This window comes from Passer domesticus, chromosome 1, assembly GCF_036417665.1.
Source record: "Passer domesticus isolate bPasDom1 chromosome 1, bPasDom1.hap1, whole genome shotgun sequence".
NCBI lineage: Eukaryota > Metazoa > Chordata > Aves > Passeriformes > Passeridae > Passer > Passer domesticus.
The window spans coordinates 80,896,432-80,911,728 of NC_087474.1; the positions used below are offsets into that span (position 1 = coordinate 80,896,432).

Here is a 15,297-nt window from a genome sequence, read left to right on the forward strand (position 1 = left end):
GCCACTTCTACAGTGCCATGTCTTTTTAATGCCTCCAGAGATGGTGACTCCAGAACTTCCCTGGGCAGGCTGTCCCAGTGCTCGTCAATCCTTTGGGTGGAGAAATTTTTCCCAGTTTTCAAAATAAAGTTTCCCTGGTGCAACTTGGGGCCATTTCTTCTTGTCATGTGGCTTTTTACTTGAGAGAAGAGACCGACAGCCACTGTGCTACAGCCTTCTTTCAGGTAGTGTACAGAGGAATTTGTCAGAGAAATTAGTTAAAGAAACTACTCCAAGGATTAACATTTATTTACTCACTAAATCACATTTATGATTTAAATTATTAATGATAGCTTTAATTCTATTAGAACATGAAAAGATATCCACAAATATGACAACAAATAGAGGTAGTAAAGAGCTTCTTTCCTAAGAGCCACTGCATTTCCCCCTGTCTTCTGATTTTAACTAACTCCCAGTTCAACAAATATTAACAAAAGACACCTTTAAAACCCTAAGCTTAAAATTTCCATATAAAAAACTGCCCACTCTCATTAGAATGACTGGAAAAATGTTAAAGTAGCAAAGGAGGTCAGGTAATTTGGGATGTTCATTTCAATGCAGTAAGCTGTTCTGCATTAAAGGCTTTTGGAGATGGAGCTAAATAGTGAAGAATTGCTTTCTAATTTCTTTTTTTTTTTTCTTAAAGGTAGAATGATTGTGCCATCCAGACTAGAGTCCAGGATGATTGAACAGTGTAAGGAGGAGATGGCAGAACATGGGTGTCAGAAGTTGGCCTCACAGCAATGATGAGTAAGAAGGTCCCTTCAGATCTGTCAACATCAGGGGATGCTTGCAGGATACAGCAGCTCTTCCTTACTGTGGCGTGGGCTCCACAGAACATCAAGCTGAGCTCATGGGTCAGGCCAGGTGGGCTGTAGCCATGCTGGACTTTGTCCATCTACACAGTACCTACACATCAGTACACCCAGATGAGTGGGCAATTGTAGCTGGACTAACACCACCAGAATAATTCTTACATCTGCTTTCCATCTGTCATGTCCTCCTCAGCATTCTTAAACTCCTTCCTATGGAACAATAAGCACGTCCAAAACAACTAATTCAACTTGCTGCCTACTGTCTGTGCAATCCCTATAGGGCTTCTTTCCTCAGGGCAGACAGGGTCCTACAAGCAGCCACAGTCACTGAAAGGAGTGACACTAATGATCTCAGGAACCTTTGTTAGGGACAAGTCATAACAATTGGTAACTGTCAAATCTTCTCTTCTCCCTGCCTAAATCAAACATTAGAAAATTGTCAAATGTTTTTTCTTCAGGCTATACATTTTTTATCAATGTCAATAATTAAATTTAAAAAATAGAATTCTCTATTTTTTTCTCTGAAATTAGAAATGACCATAAAAAGAGGCTATATATATTTTTGTCATTAAGTTCTCGACCAGGAGATATATTTTATTTGGAAAAAAAAAATCCCTAAATCCATCAAAGTTAAAAAGAAAAATACTTCTGAAAAAGATCACAAATCAAAACATCACATGAAATAAGCAGATAACTAGGCACAAAAAAAGGAAAAAAAGAGAAAAACTGGCATCCAGACAGACAGATATTCCATGCAAAAGAAGTGCTAGTTAATGTCTTTTAGCAAATCTGATTCTATTTTCATCCCCAAAATATCCCTTCTCCAGAGAATATATAAGAGAGAGCAAAGAAAGTTTTGGACTTTCATAGTATTTGTTCTTATGAGGGAAAGAAAAAAAAGGTTAAATTTATTCTCTTTGGAAAAGGGAAGACTTTGAGGTGACCTACTTAGCTTCTGTGGTCTTTGTTACTTGGCAACATATGAAATAGGATGGCAAACAGAATAAATGTGTTTAAGAGCCAGAAAAGACACTTTTATAGACAAAGGGGTTAAATGATATAGTTACAAAGCAGAGAGGTGAGGTTAAAATAAATCTAAAGGATGCAATCTTACCAAGGCATGTGGCCTTTTCCTGACCAACAATCTTTTATGTCCTTGTGATAGGTTTATTAATCGAAATAAAATACAAAGTTTTACGTGTGCTGGCTCCAGTGCAGTAAGTAAAATGGTAGGTATAAGAATGAAAAATAAGAATTTTATGAAGCATTTTTCTCATTAATGCCTACATTTTGTTTTCAGAAGTAACCACATTCTGTCTACTGATAAGAGGTGGTAAGGGAGACAGCTTTAAATCTATTAAGGCTGACAGGTATATGGTTATTTGAAATACTGCCTTTTCCCCATCCCAGTTCTCTCTTGTCCGCAAATGTCACTATTCTAATCAAGCTACTGCTCTTCAGTAACTGCTAATGTCATCTAGACACAGAATCATGCTTTGGACCTTTAAAATATCTCAAAAATGTGTTAAAAGGCTTATTCATTGTGTGAAAAAAAAACAAAGAAAATTAAAGGGATTAAACAACAACAAAGATTTTTAAGGTGGAAGACCAGAAGTAGCTACTCCAATCCTGCTTGACATCTATCTTCTACATTTTGGTGTGATTTACAGTACTTAATTCTGTTAATTTCCATCTCTGATTACTCTGCAAAGCATCACTTCAGAAGACTAAGCTCAAGATCAACCTTAGTGCATTGCATGAAAATAGTTATTTTAAAACATTTCTAGTGTGAGGGTTGAGGTTAGAAGAAAGGAGTTAATTCTGGAGGCAAGATCTGGTAGTGACTGTGGACAATTCCATAAAAATGGATTCCTGGTTACAGGAACCAGGAAGATGCTGCCCTTGGCAAGGTCAGGAGGGCTTTTGGACACTTTCTTGGGGAATTTACAGCAGAAGGTGACATCACAGAGCAGATGGTGCAACCCAGAAAGTCATGGTTGTTTCCTGCAATTTAGGCACCTCTGACAAGTGTTTGGCTTCTGGCCAACCTGCCTCATTTCCTCATACCTGCTCCGAAAATAATTACCCTGCGCCCCCACTGGTACTGGCACTGGGGAAGGCAGGAAGGGTGAGGGCAAGATCCATATCAATAGGATATGGATCAATAGGCTCCTCATGAGTTTGGAAGGTCCAGACTCAGGAGAATGGGAAAGCTTGTGACTAGGTGAAGTTGCTCTCTGTATGTACATAAAAGTATATATATGTATGCATGTATATGCAGTATATTTTGCATTTCTCATAACCAGTGAAATGATGTCTTTTTACCTGCAAGGAAGCTTCACTCGGTCATAATCTAAAACAAGTGTAACTAGATTTCAGCAAAAGATATTCTTATATTGTAACTTCCTAATAGAAGGAGAGATAATTGAAACTACAGTTCATTGAAAGCACTCAGGATTTTAGGTGAAATTTGATCAAATTAAGCAAATTAAAAGCCATCACAACATTTAAATTTAGCAGAAAATTACATAAAAAATTACAGTTATACGATTTGTTAAGTTCTAACTAATTTACAAGTATCTGTTGAGGTGAGTAGTTTCCTTGGAAAAATACTGCTAGAGAATATGAAACAACATGGAGAGATGCTACATCATTGCTATAAAAATGCCAGCAGAAAAAGTAAATAATCAAATTTTATAAATCACCCCCTTTTACCTGCAAATCATACCAGACTGGCCTGTGATTTTTTTTGCCTCTTTGAAGTAGAATGTCATAAAAGGAAATGTAGTCAGGTGTATGCAATAATCTGTTATCCTGTCTCCAGGGAACAGAGAAGCAGGAAATCTCAATCCAAAAGACGAGAGAAATAATGAAGCTCAATGCTTGTTTGTTTTCAAACAAACAAATAAGGAAGCAAACAGGCTCTACACAACTTGGAGATAAATGCTAATCTCAATTGTTTTAACTTTGATTATACAATAGTCAACTTTTTGAAAATTGAACTATTGTTCTGCTCCAATTTCAAAACTCAAATAGAAACATATTTTGCTTACAATGAACTTTAATTGCCTGAATTTTTCAAAGGACCCTTGAGTCACCTAGATAATAGGGGTTTAGATCTACTCAGCAAATGTAAGCAGAAAATGCACATCCATAGGGCATCATAATGCGGTTGTTTCTGGCTCGGGCAATAGCAATATTCTAAATATGTAAGTTTTTATTCCATAAGGGACTTGACTTTAATCTCTTCATGGAAATAAGAGAGATTAGATGCTCAGATGAAGAAGATTGTCACAGTTTCGGGGCTTTCAATGAATGCAGTGTACATTAGCTAAGAACCTTTATAGCAACAATCTATGTTTCAAGGAAATTTCCTTTCTCCATCAAAGTCCATCTAAATGGTTGATTACTTTTGCAATATGGTAACTATGTACACTTACAATCAATTGCTTTAAGTGCAAATTTTATGTTGCATGTTGTAGTTTTTTCTTCTGTAATTCATTTTTAGCACACCATTTGTGATAAATATATTGACATTTATCCATTGAAGGAGAGATTGTGTTTGAACCTCAAGTATGATGATATTTATGATAAAAATGTAAAAATAACAAAATGCTGAGATGGATCTTAGGTCCCCTGAAGGGTGATTTTGTAGACTCTTAGCAGAAAACTATCAATACAGTTATGAATTGATACAGCTATGCTGAAAATCTGACTTATGCTGTGTACCTACTAACATATCCAAATTTAAATATCAAGAGAGACTTTTATGTTTGCATGATGTATCTTAATCTTAAAACACTAGAAATGTGTATTCTAGCTTACAGGACTCACGGTTAGAAGCGAGCATAGTTTATGCCCCTCCTCTCATGAATTTATTGACTAAGAGGAATGACGTTTTCTTGGCATTGTAAGTTTGTCCGTATCCATTTATGTATAGGTACATAAATATTGTTAACAGTAGTAACAACAGCAGTAAAGACTAAAACCATAAGCAAAGCACCACCCAATCCCACCCTCCCTGAAAAAACCCCACCCCTCTAAAAAGCCCCTCCTTGCAACTTGCTAGGAATACTTAACTGTACCTAATCTTGTCTATGAAAAAGGGCAGTGAAATGATTAATACAAACTGCCGACCTAAACAAAACTTCCCATTCTCCATTTCCTCCCAACACCTTCCACTGCTTCTTCATACTGCTACATTGATAATAGTTCCTCCTCACTGCCAAGCTGCTCAGCACTTCAGAATCATATCAGCCTTTGGCCCAGAGTTCAATCTCAAGCCAAGAAACATGGCAGAATGTATTGTCTTCTGTCTTCACAAAACCTTTCATTTTTTTTTTGAGCAATTCCAGTGATGAACATACAATAGCAAAATACATTTTGTAAATAAATTACTTTATTTACATTCCTAATCAACATAATTTCTCTGTAATGAGTAGCGAGAAAAGTAAAGGCAAGGAAAAAGTTGGCTTTATAATGTGGTGTTGTCAACCAAGTCTTTGCAACTCCATGAGCTTCTCTTTTTGGATAATGGGATATATATTGGTGATAGATACAGGAAAGTATGAGTCATATTCCTTGTAGAGATGTGAAGTTGAAGATTTACCAAATGCGTACAGAATATTTCTATCACTGATGGTGGAAACAGCAAGTATTTGGAGGAAAAGCCTTTTTAAAAAAGTGTGGAAATAAACCTAACAGCCTTACAGATTTACATGTACAGGAGACATAAGCTATTCACTTAATGCAAGATTTTTCACTGCTATTTTTTTTCTAATGTGAAAAGAAAGAGTTATTCAATAGAATGTATCTTGAGAAAATCCTAAACCCTGCTGGACAGAAAAACTTAAGTCTCAAGAACAATCATAGCTGTGAATATTAAAACCTTCTACAAACTAAAGCAGGAAAACAGAATCCAGTGATTTTTAATAGGAAATGACAAGTGAATTGTCATCTGAAAGGATTAAGTTAAATCTTTAATCTCCCCATTTCTCCGTATGGAAAACAACACCCAAACAATTTCTCTCAAAAAGCATGAAACACCATTGCAATATTTTTCACAGAGGCTACTTTTGCTACTTTTTTTTTTTCATCAAAAGGTTGTTTTTATGGTTCCATCATCTTTATTCCGCATGCATTACTTCTTTAAATCTGTTTCAGCATGGTGGGGGAATGGATAATGTTTACTTTTCTAAAAGTCTTTCTATTTAACTACATTCTCAATTTTTGTTATGCTATCACACTACCAAGAGTAAATAAATCAAAAATTACCAAAGCCCTGCACCTCCATCTTTCAGAAGGAACTTGGAGCTGTATCCACTACTAATATGATTCCAATTCTGCTGCAGATAGTGTCTGGCAAGTATTTGCTAGTGGAGTAAAAGCATTTGGCCAAGATGCTACACTTCAAAATCAGATGATTTTTAGAACCATTTTTCTGTACACAGTTTAGGTCTCTAATGCTAACAGAGAAATAAAAGTCTGATGCAAATAAACAGAAGAAAGATGTTCCTCCTGACAGAGATTACATCTGTAACCACTCATTGCTCCTCATCTATTCTTGAGTTCAAAAAGAAGCAGGAGCCAGGACCAGAAAATGGGGAGTCAGAGAAAACCCTTCTTTGTAGAGTCATTCCCAGCAATTACTTCACATTGACTTCTTGTGTTAGGAAATTTTCATGGAGGAAAAGTTTTAACCATCAACCAAGATTTACACAGAACATGTGGTGGGATGGAAATTTGTTAAATTAGTATCTCACATGTTTGCTCCTACATGTCCTAAACAATTTGCAGTAGTTCTTGTCTATTCTTAAAAACATCCATTGATGAAAATGTCCAAATACTGATGTATTTCAGTGCTCCAAGGCTCTTCTCAATTTTTGGTGACAAGGCAGGAGAGTTATTTCTTCCATCTTTGTACCATTCCTTGAACTTTGAGGATTACTTTGTTGACCTCTTATTTGCCCAGTTTCTCAAGTGCTCACTGCTTGATTTTTTCCAGGCTTCTAACATGTCTAATTTTTCCATGCAGTTCTTCCATATCTGCATTGTCCTGATTCAGAGCAATAGCCATAAAATAATTATTAATAGACAGAGCACATATCAATTAATGCAAAGAGATTGCAAACAAATTCAAGAACTCTGCTTTGTCATGCTTTGCTAAATGCTCTTTACAAATTATCGGTACTTTCAGCTGCTTAAGATTCAGTAGTTTATGTGAGGTACTGTAGCTAGATTTTTAGACCAGGGCACCTGTTTTTCACTCTCTACCAGCAATCTTTAAGTAGATACATCATTTCAGACCTGCACTTTCACATCTATCTATTTATCTATCTATCTATCTATCTATCTATCTATCTATCTATCTATCTATCTACATATTTTCTACTCTCTATTTAAAATTGTATTAAGGTACATAGCTGAAAATTTATCATTTTCCTAACGAAAAAGGTGAGGTTATTTTATGCGGATATTTTTAGAAAGAATCTATGTGATTACTTGCTGTCTTGCAACTGTGATTGTATTATCCTTGGTAATTTTACTGGACTTCAAGCTTGAGTTTCCAGAGCCAAGTGTTCCAGGAATTTGTATCTACAAAACTTGTGAGGCACAGTTTGAGTGTGAGGTTGTCCTCTTCTTAGCCTGCAGAGCTATCTGGCTTCAGGCAGAGTATGGCCTTCAGACAGAGTATTCTCTGGAATATGCTACATGAATAGCCAAGTATTTTGAAATGATAACCCATGGAAAATGTATTTATGACATTTGGACAAACAAACCTGTTCAGAGTAGTGCTGACTTAGATTAACATAGTCATCAAATCAATAAATCTTTCAGCAGTCATTCTTTTCCCTCCCTCCCCATTAGTAATTTATCCAGCAGAAAACCTCAACTGGTGTCCCAGTCAGACAGAACTTGACAGGGATGAATGAAAGAAAAATGTATTTCAACAAAACTATTTCATGTAGTCCAGGCATTAAATTAATCTCATGTAATGGTAATAGGAAAGATGAAACATTGTTTCTGTTGACATGTGGAGAGTCAAGACAAACTGCAACTCTTCAGGTGCTTACCTTACTGATCAATTCCTGATACCATCATTTCAAGAGAATTCTTCATCTCCTTTACCCTCAAGGACATCTGAACACTTCAGTGATTCCAGTTTCCCTTAAATCAGTGAGAATGCTTGCTTAATTTCCAGAAAACACTGGTTCTTACTAGTACAGCTAAAGCTTCAGGTATTTTCATGTGTTTTCACCTGACTTGAGAACAACTGAAGCCTTCAAATGTCCTGGAGTACTAAAATATTACATGTGTTACTGTTAGGACCACCACTGTTAACACTTTCAGAAAATCTACAGCTGATGAGGATTTATGATGTTTTGCATACCCTATAACACTGATAAATGTGACATTCACATCCCAAGTCACATGAATTATTCTTGAAAAAACTTTACTATTGGTACTTAAAATACAAAGTGTCTATTTGCAGAGTTAAGATTGAGGGGAGAAGACTGAAAAAACAATCCTAAAACACATATAATCTACACTTGCTGTGTAAGGAAAAAAAAATTAAATTGTAAGACTTTGAAAACTGTAGTCCAAGTAATATGTCAATGTTACATGAAGACCACAGAATACTATCTATGAAAATAAAACTATAAAAAGGAGGGGAAATTAAGCGCTAAGTCCTAAAGAGAGCATTTTTAAGTAAACCAACAGCTACCATTATTACTATTATTACTATTATTACTGTATTATTATTATTATTATTAGTTGTTGTTGTTGTTGTTGTTGTTGTTGTTCTTATTGTTGTTTTACTTTAGTTTTTATTTCTCTTCTTATTTCTACTATGCCACTGTAAATCTAGAATAATCTGCTAGGGGAAACAAAAAAAAAAAGGTATCTAATTTTACATTGGCTATGTTTCTTCTGCAGTAGGCATCATTACAGTTAATTGCAAACACTAAATGAACACAAGACTGAGTCTGTTTTGCAATTTTGACTACTGCATTAGCATTTATATTTGATTCAATGTAAATGATTTTTCATTTGGAATATATGCTCCTCACTTTTTATCCGCATACATATTGCCAGTGAATCAAGATATGAACTAAGTGCCAATGGTAAACTGCAATAGCTCAAGTGGTTATAGCCTATTGTCATCTCTGATCAGAAGTCATTAGATTGTTCAGCTAATCTAATGAGGTTTTGTTTTATTCAAGTTCAGAAAATCCTGGCCTACCTGGCTAACTTTTCACTGTGAAAGTTAAAATTTAAGTCTCCACTTTAAAGAAAGTGAGCTGAGTACTGAAATCTCACTCTACCAGGAGCTCAAAATCCCTGGTGATCACCTGAGCTACTGAACCTTCTACTTCATCTTTCTGTGAGAGCTATTTCACTTTTCAAAAGTAATCAATCTTTGGAGCAGAGACAGAAGTAATTAGTGGCTCTTATGAACAGAATTTTGTCTTACTCATGTCCAGCCACATCCCTTCTTTGCTTCAGAGCTTTGACCTCTCTGGTGTTATATATGAGCCGTCTCCATGGACATATATATGGAGAAAATTAAATCTCAGGACTTTTGGATAGTGAGGATAGCTATAGTACCTCACAGGAGCTGTACTAAGGAGAGGCTGTCAGTCTTCCAATGTGTATTTATAATGCTGACAGTGGTGGTGTTATGACCTTTCTCATGTCAAGGCAGCATAAATGACCCATGGAAGAAATATATGCTTTCATAGTCATTTGCAGATGGATCTTACCTGAAATACAGAATCTGACTTTCATATTTTTAATATGCAGAATCTGACTTTAGATCTTCATTTTGCTCAGTGGTTTACAAACATTGTTGAATTGATTATGAATGAATATTTTTAACTGTAAAGCCATCATTTCTCCCTTCAGTACATATCAATTCTTAGCTAAGCCTGCAGCTCTACATTAAATGCAACAATGCCTTACAAGTAAAAGTTATCTTTGATTTTAAATACTAGATGAGGAGGGCAAACAAGTTCCCATTTCTCCCAGGTGCTGCTGAATCTAGATATCCTTGGTAATAGCTACTAATTATGTGTTACTGCCTAATCCAACAAGCTGCCCTCATAAGCGCTTCTGGCAGCAGCTCTGTTATTAATTTATATGTTAATTTTCCAGTGATGTTGAAAATTGTAGCCAAAATTTTTTACAATATATTTCCTTGAGCAATCTTCTAATTTTAGATACCATGACTTCATTAAACTTGCAGTTTACAGTAATCCTGTGTAAGGCATGATCCAAACCCATTAAAGTCAATGCATACCTTAATTTTAGCATATAAAAGCATAAACACACACCTCCATACAAGAATTTTGGTGTTGGTACAACGAGATAAATATGACAGGAAGTTTTTGCAAGAGTTAGTACTTTACCTGTTAATGACATTTGTCTCAAGTTTGAGATTCCTAACCCTTTTTTACTGATTTCGGATGTCTCAAAGCCATTTAGAAAAATATTTAATAAGAACTAAATAGAAAAAATAGAATAATATAATTTCTAAAAGTCCAGTACTGCCTAGCCTACTATTCAGTTCAATATTGACATTTATATGTTGATGTTTTATCTGCAATTCAACTTAGCATTTAAACTTTGACCTCTTTTCTTAATTAAAATGTAAGGGTTCACATGGGAGTTTAGAAAGAAAACAAAAGGCAGGCAAAAAAATATAAATACATCAATTATGGTGATGATGTCAAATATAATTCTTGGGGCTGAGTAGACAAATACAGTGTGAATTTAGACAGATTTAAGACTACTTTGTACTTCTTACGGAATACTAAACACTGATTAATTTTGTGATGTCAGCTATTTTCTGAAGGAAGTTTTTTGATATTATAGGGCCAAGCACCAATAGATCTTTCTCCTTCCACACAAAATCTAGATGTGCTTAGTGCAGCATTTAATGATTTCACTTAAAATGTCATTTCTCTGTGTCAGCTGGCAGCATTTGTTATGAAAGCTTATAATTATGCATGTTTTTAAATCTATTTATATGTAGGGTTAAAATATAGTATATGGAATTTAATGACTAACATTTTATTGTGAAATTTCAAAACATCTTTTTAGTGTTATTTAAAAGCCCATATAGTGATATCAGTGGGCACAAAAATTTCTTAAAATGTCAACTGCAAGCATCTATTTTTGAGCACACTTATAATAGTGAAATAATATTTCTCCTGTGAAATTATGCAGGTTTTTTTAATACTGATATGTAATACAAATACAATTTCAATGTGGGATCAGAAAACACAGTATGGGAATCTAACTTTTAACTGGAAGTTACAACTTTTGAGTCCAGAGTTCTTTCTTTCAACCCATGCAGAAGTCAACCATAAACACATTGAGGAAATGTGAGAGTGAACCAGCTATCCACCTGCACCTACAAAATTTCCCCTGGGGAAAAATCCCCTGGGGGAAAAAAAAAGAAAATAAATAATTCTCATACTCCGATTCAACCTAATGGAAGGTTGACAGTCTAGAAAGCTTAAAAAACATTTGTGCTTCATTTCCTCTGGCAGAAACCACCTTTGACCCACAGGCTAAAAGCTGCCTTTGTGTTACATCCTGACCACAGCAAGGCCTGCCCACAGACACCCAGAGCTCTTCTGCTCTGCCTCCAATTCCAGCTTTCAGCACACCTAACTCTCTGCAAGAAAAATAAGAGATTAAAGCTTTCATCCTAAATTCTGAGGAGGTCTCTTTTATATTTGAAAGAGCGTGAGCCTTTGGAATTTAATATGTTCAGTCTGTCTACATCATTTATCTGCCTGTCATAGTTGAGGCTTGGGTATTTTCTTTTTTTTTTTTTTTTTTTTTTTTTTTTTTTTTTGTTTGTTTTTGTTTGTTTTTGTTTTGTTTTTTTTTGTTTTTGTTTTTTTTTAAAGTGCCTTTACCTATATTTGATTGTAAGAAAGTATTTAGTAATAAAGTGCATAGACAACCATGAATCAATGTCCCTGGGCAAAAGCTCATTATATTAAATATTAGCAACTGTGCAGAAGAGACAGTTAATAAACAATATCTTGCATAAGATCATAACAAAACAGATCCCTGAAAGAACAATACTATACCAATAGTGGTCACAGAAGAAGAGCCATTTATCTGTAAATGAAGTAGCATTTTTTTTTCATGTGGCACTTTCTGCCACTCAGTGCAGCCTGCTCAGTATTGACATCGGGGTTCTATGAGGAACTAGTATCTGCTGTCAAAGCAGTAGTTACAGAACTCCCTTTGCATCTTCATTAGAGATCTAAATCTAGAGCCTCCTGCTATAGATTTCTGGTGGTACATGAGACAAGGAGAGGAAAGAGTAAGATCTGAAAAAAAAAAAGGGGTGGTGAGAAACGGCTTAGTGAAAAACCAAAACCTTAAAAATTCCCTCTACATTGGCTCCCCAAAACTCCCTGTTTGAAGGTAGAATCAACCAAGACCAGAATATCAGAAACATCAGTTCAACCCAGGCTGAGCAATGCTTAATAGACACCACTTTAGATACAACTATTTGCATTTCATATGTTTTGTACTCACCTCTTGTCTGCTGGCTCACCAGGAGAGAAGACCTGTACTTACATAAAGGAATAAATACCATGCCATGGCTTTCAAATGCCATGGCTTTCAAAATCACCATCATCATTGTATTTTCTAGTAAGAAGTGAATAGTAAATGAACCGTCAAATAGTTTAGCTTGCTTCTTGTTTCCTATGAAGAATTCACCAGTTTCTCTCTCTGCATTTCTGCAACAGTTGGGCTGGCTGACAGCAAAGAAGCTGAAAAAGTGATGGGAATACTCTCTGCTGTTTACCCTGAGGGTGTCCGCAGAGCAAAAGAAAAATGCAGGCTTTGACCTTACTGTTCGACTTGCTTGTTCTGAGCAGGTTGCAATTACAGGCCACTTATCATTTTTCTATACTCAAAAATACAGAGCACAAGTGCAAATGCAGTTAAAAAGAGCTTAGAAGCAGATGTTGTCTTTTCCCAGCTAAAACAGTGATAGAGGTAACAATAAGAGATCCTTATTTTCATGCTAGGGCTACATAGCGTATTCTTTTTGAAGTTGTGTTTGTGTTGGAGGCATCTATGCCAGGGAAATTAAAGTATTATACAATAAGAAACAGAGGCAGTTTGCCTTTCAGGCGATGGCCACAAAAAATAGTTTCTGATCCAGAATATGGTGACTTATGTTGGATTAATTTTTCACCCTAGCCCCTTATTAGAGGGATAGAGGAGTCTTTCTCAGGTGTGAATGTCTAGGATGTTTTGCTTAATACATGAAGTCAGTCTTGGGATTCTGTGCTACTAATAAGGACTGGGCTGTGAAGTATCTGGATTGAGCAGGGTCAGAACTAGATGATCTTTAGGGTCCCTTTCAACCCAGATCATGTTATGATTATCATGGTGTGATTCTATGATTCTGTGTGCTGGTGCACTAGCATATCCAAACTAAAATATGTTCAGCTTTTACCAAAGCTGATTTTAGATATATTTAAAATATTTTTTTTCCTATTCTAAGAAGTAAAATAGATTAGTATAAAAAAGAAAAAAAAGGATGAACAGCTTCAACAGCAATTTTTTGCTGAAAACTGGTATTCAGGCATGCAGACTCATGATAGAGCATTTTCTTTTTCAATTGGCTTTTAAGATATGAATGAAGATAATCCATGTCTGGCTAGAGACAGATATTTTAGGGCTTCTACTAAATCAATTTTCCTAATGCATTTGAGGGTTTTGTTAGACATCTTTTCCTTTTTATTGGGGAAATACGTATTAAAAATCTAGTTTAAAAATAATGAAGTTATAAAGCCTCCAAATTGCAGGAAATGACAAAAGTTAAGTGGTCCATGCAATTTTGACATTTTCTATGACTCCAAATAGCAATCTCTAACTGCATGTTGTTATTTCCACAGGACATAATTCCTCTGTGAGGGAACTTAACAAATGGAGACAAACTAACAAATTGCATATTTACAGGATTCTGAATTTAAAATAATTTTTGAAAAACAAGGTCTATGTATCATTACCAATATAAGGAAATGATAGAATTAGTTTCAAAAATCTCCCTTGTGGAAGGCACATGTGTAACATATTTGATCTTTACATGTAATCCATCTGCAAATGAGAGAACATTCTGTAGCTGTTGAGAACAAAATTGATGCTTACAGAGCCAGCAAGATACTTATATAAAAATAGATAATCAGCAGAGTAAAAATGCATACAATCCAGCAATATTGGGGTCCTGGGTACAGCAGACAGGGGAGGGAGGAAGTGGCGGAAGGAAGTGGCGGAAGGAAGTGGAGGAAGGAAGGAAGTGGCGGAAGGAAGTAAGGAAGGAAGTGGCGGAAGGAAGTGGCGAAGTAAGGAAGGAAGTGGAGGAAGGAAGGAAGTGGCGGAAGGAAGTGGCGGAAGGAAGGAAGTGGCGGAAGGAAGGAAGGAAGTGGCGGAAGGAAGTGGCAGAAGGAAGTGGAGGAAGGAAGGAAGTGGCGGAAGGAAGTAAGGAAGGGAGTGGCGGAAGGAAGTGGCGAATTAAGGAAGGAAGTGGAGGAAGGAAGTGGCGGAAGGAAGGAAGTGGCGGAAGGAAGTGGCGGAAGGAAGGAAGGAAGGAAGTGGCGGAAGGAAGGAAGTGGCGGAAGGAAGGAAGGAAGGAAGTGGCAGAAGGAAGGAAGGAAGTGGCGGAAGGAAGGAAGGAAGTGGCGGAAGGAAGGAAGGAAGTGGCGGAAGGAAGGAAGGAAGGAAGGAAGGAAGGAAGGAAGGAAGGAAGGAAGGAAGGAAGGAAGGAAGGAAGGAAGGAAGGAAGGAAGGAAGGAAGTGGCGGAAGGAAGGAAGGAAGGAAGGAAGGAAGGAAGGAAGGAAGGAAGGAAGGAAGGAAGGAAGGAAGGAAGGAAGGAAGGAAGGAAGGAAGGAAGGAAGGAAGGAAGGAAGGAAGGAAGGAAGGAAGGAAGGAAGGAAGGAAGGAAGTGGCGGAAGGAAGTGGCGGAAGGAAGTGGCGGAAGGAAGTGGCGGAAGGAAGGAAGGAAGGAAGGAAGGAAGGAAGGAAGGAAGGAAGGAAGGAAGGAAGGAAGGAAGGAAGGAAGGAAGGAAGGAAGGAAGGAAGGAAGGAAGGAAGGAAGGAAGGAAGGAAGGAAGGAAGGAAGGAAGGAAGGAAGTGGCGGAAGGAAGGAAGTGGCGGAAGGAAGGAAGGAAGGAAGGAAGGAAGGAAGGAAGGAAGGAAGGAAGGAAGGAAGGAAGGAAGGAAGGAAGGAAGGAAGGAAGGAAGGAAGGAAGGAAGGAAGGAAGGAAGGAAGGAAGTGGCGGAAGGAAGGAAGGAAGGAAGTGGCGGAAGGAAGGAAGGAAGGAAGGAAGGAAGGAAGTGGCGGAAGGAAGGAAGTGGCGGAAGGAAGGAAGTGGCGGAAGGAAGGAAGTGGCGGAAGGA

At 36.8% G+C, this 15,297-nt stretch overlaps 2 long non-coding RNA genes across 6 annotated transcripts in view; one reads left to right on the top strand and one right to left on the bottom strand.

Annotated features, from left to right (window-relative positions):
* The window catches only part of LOC135304690 (uncharacterized), a 102,441-nt gene extending 97,883 nt beyond the window's left edge, over positions 1-4,558 (top strand). For all 4 annotated transcript variants that reach the window (XR_010365966.1, XR_010365969.1, XR_010365967.1 and 1 more), the window contains one exon: positions 686-4,558. This is a non-coding gene — a long non-coding RNA (uncharacterized LOC135304690). The remainder of the gene's footprint in view (positions 1-685) is intronic.
* A 1,119-nt stretch (positions 4,559-5,677) lies between these two features.
* Positions 5,678-14,362, bottom strand: LOC135304696 (uncharacterized). Of its 2 annotated transcripts, none has more exons than XR_010365971.1 (3): positions 14,105-14,362; positions 7,928-8,021; positions 5,678-6,909 (listed from the first exon to the last, which is right to left on the bottom strand). It is a non-coding gene; the product is annotated as an uncharacterized LOC135304696 (long non-coding RNA). The 2 variants fall into 2 exon arrangements; XR_010365970.1 differs by lacking the exon at positions 14,105-14,362 and adding an exon at positions 11,963-12,407.
* Positions 14,363-15,297: the final 935 nt, after the last annotated feature.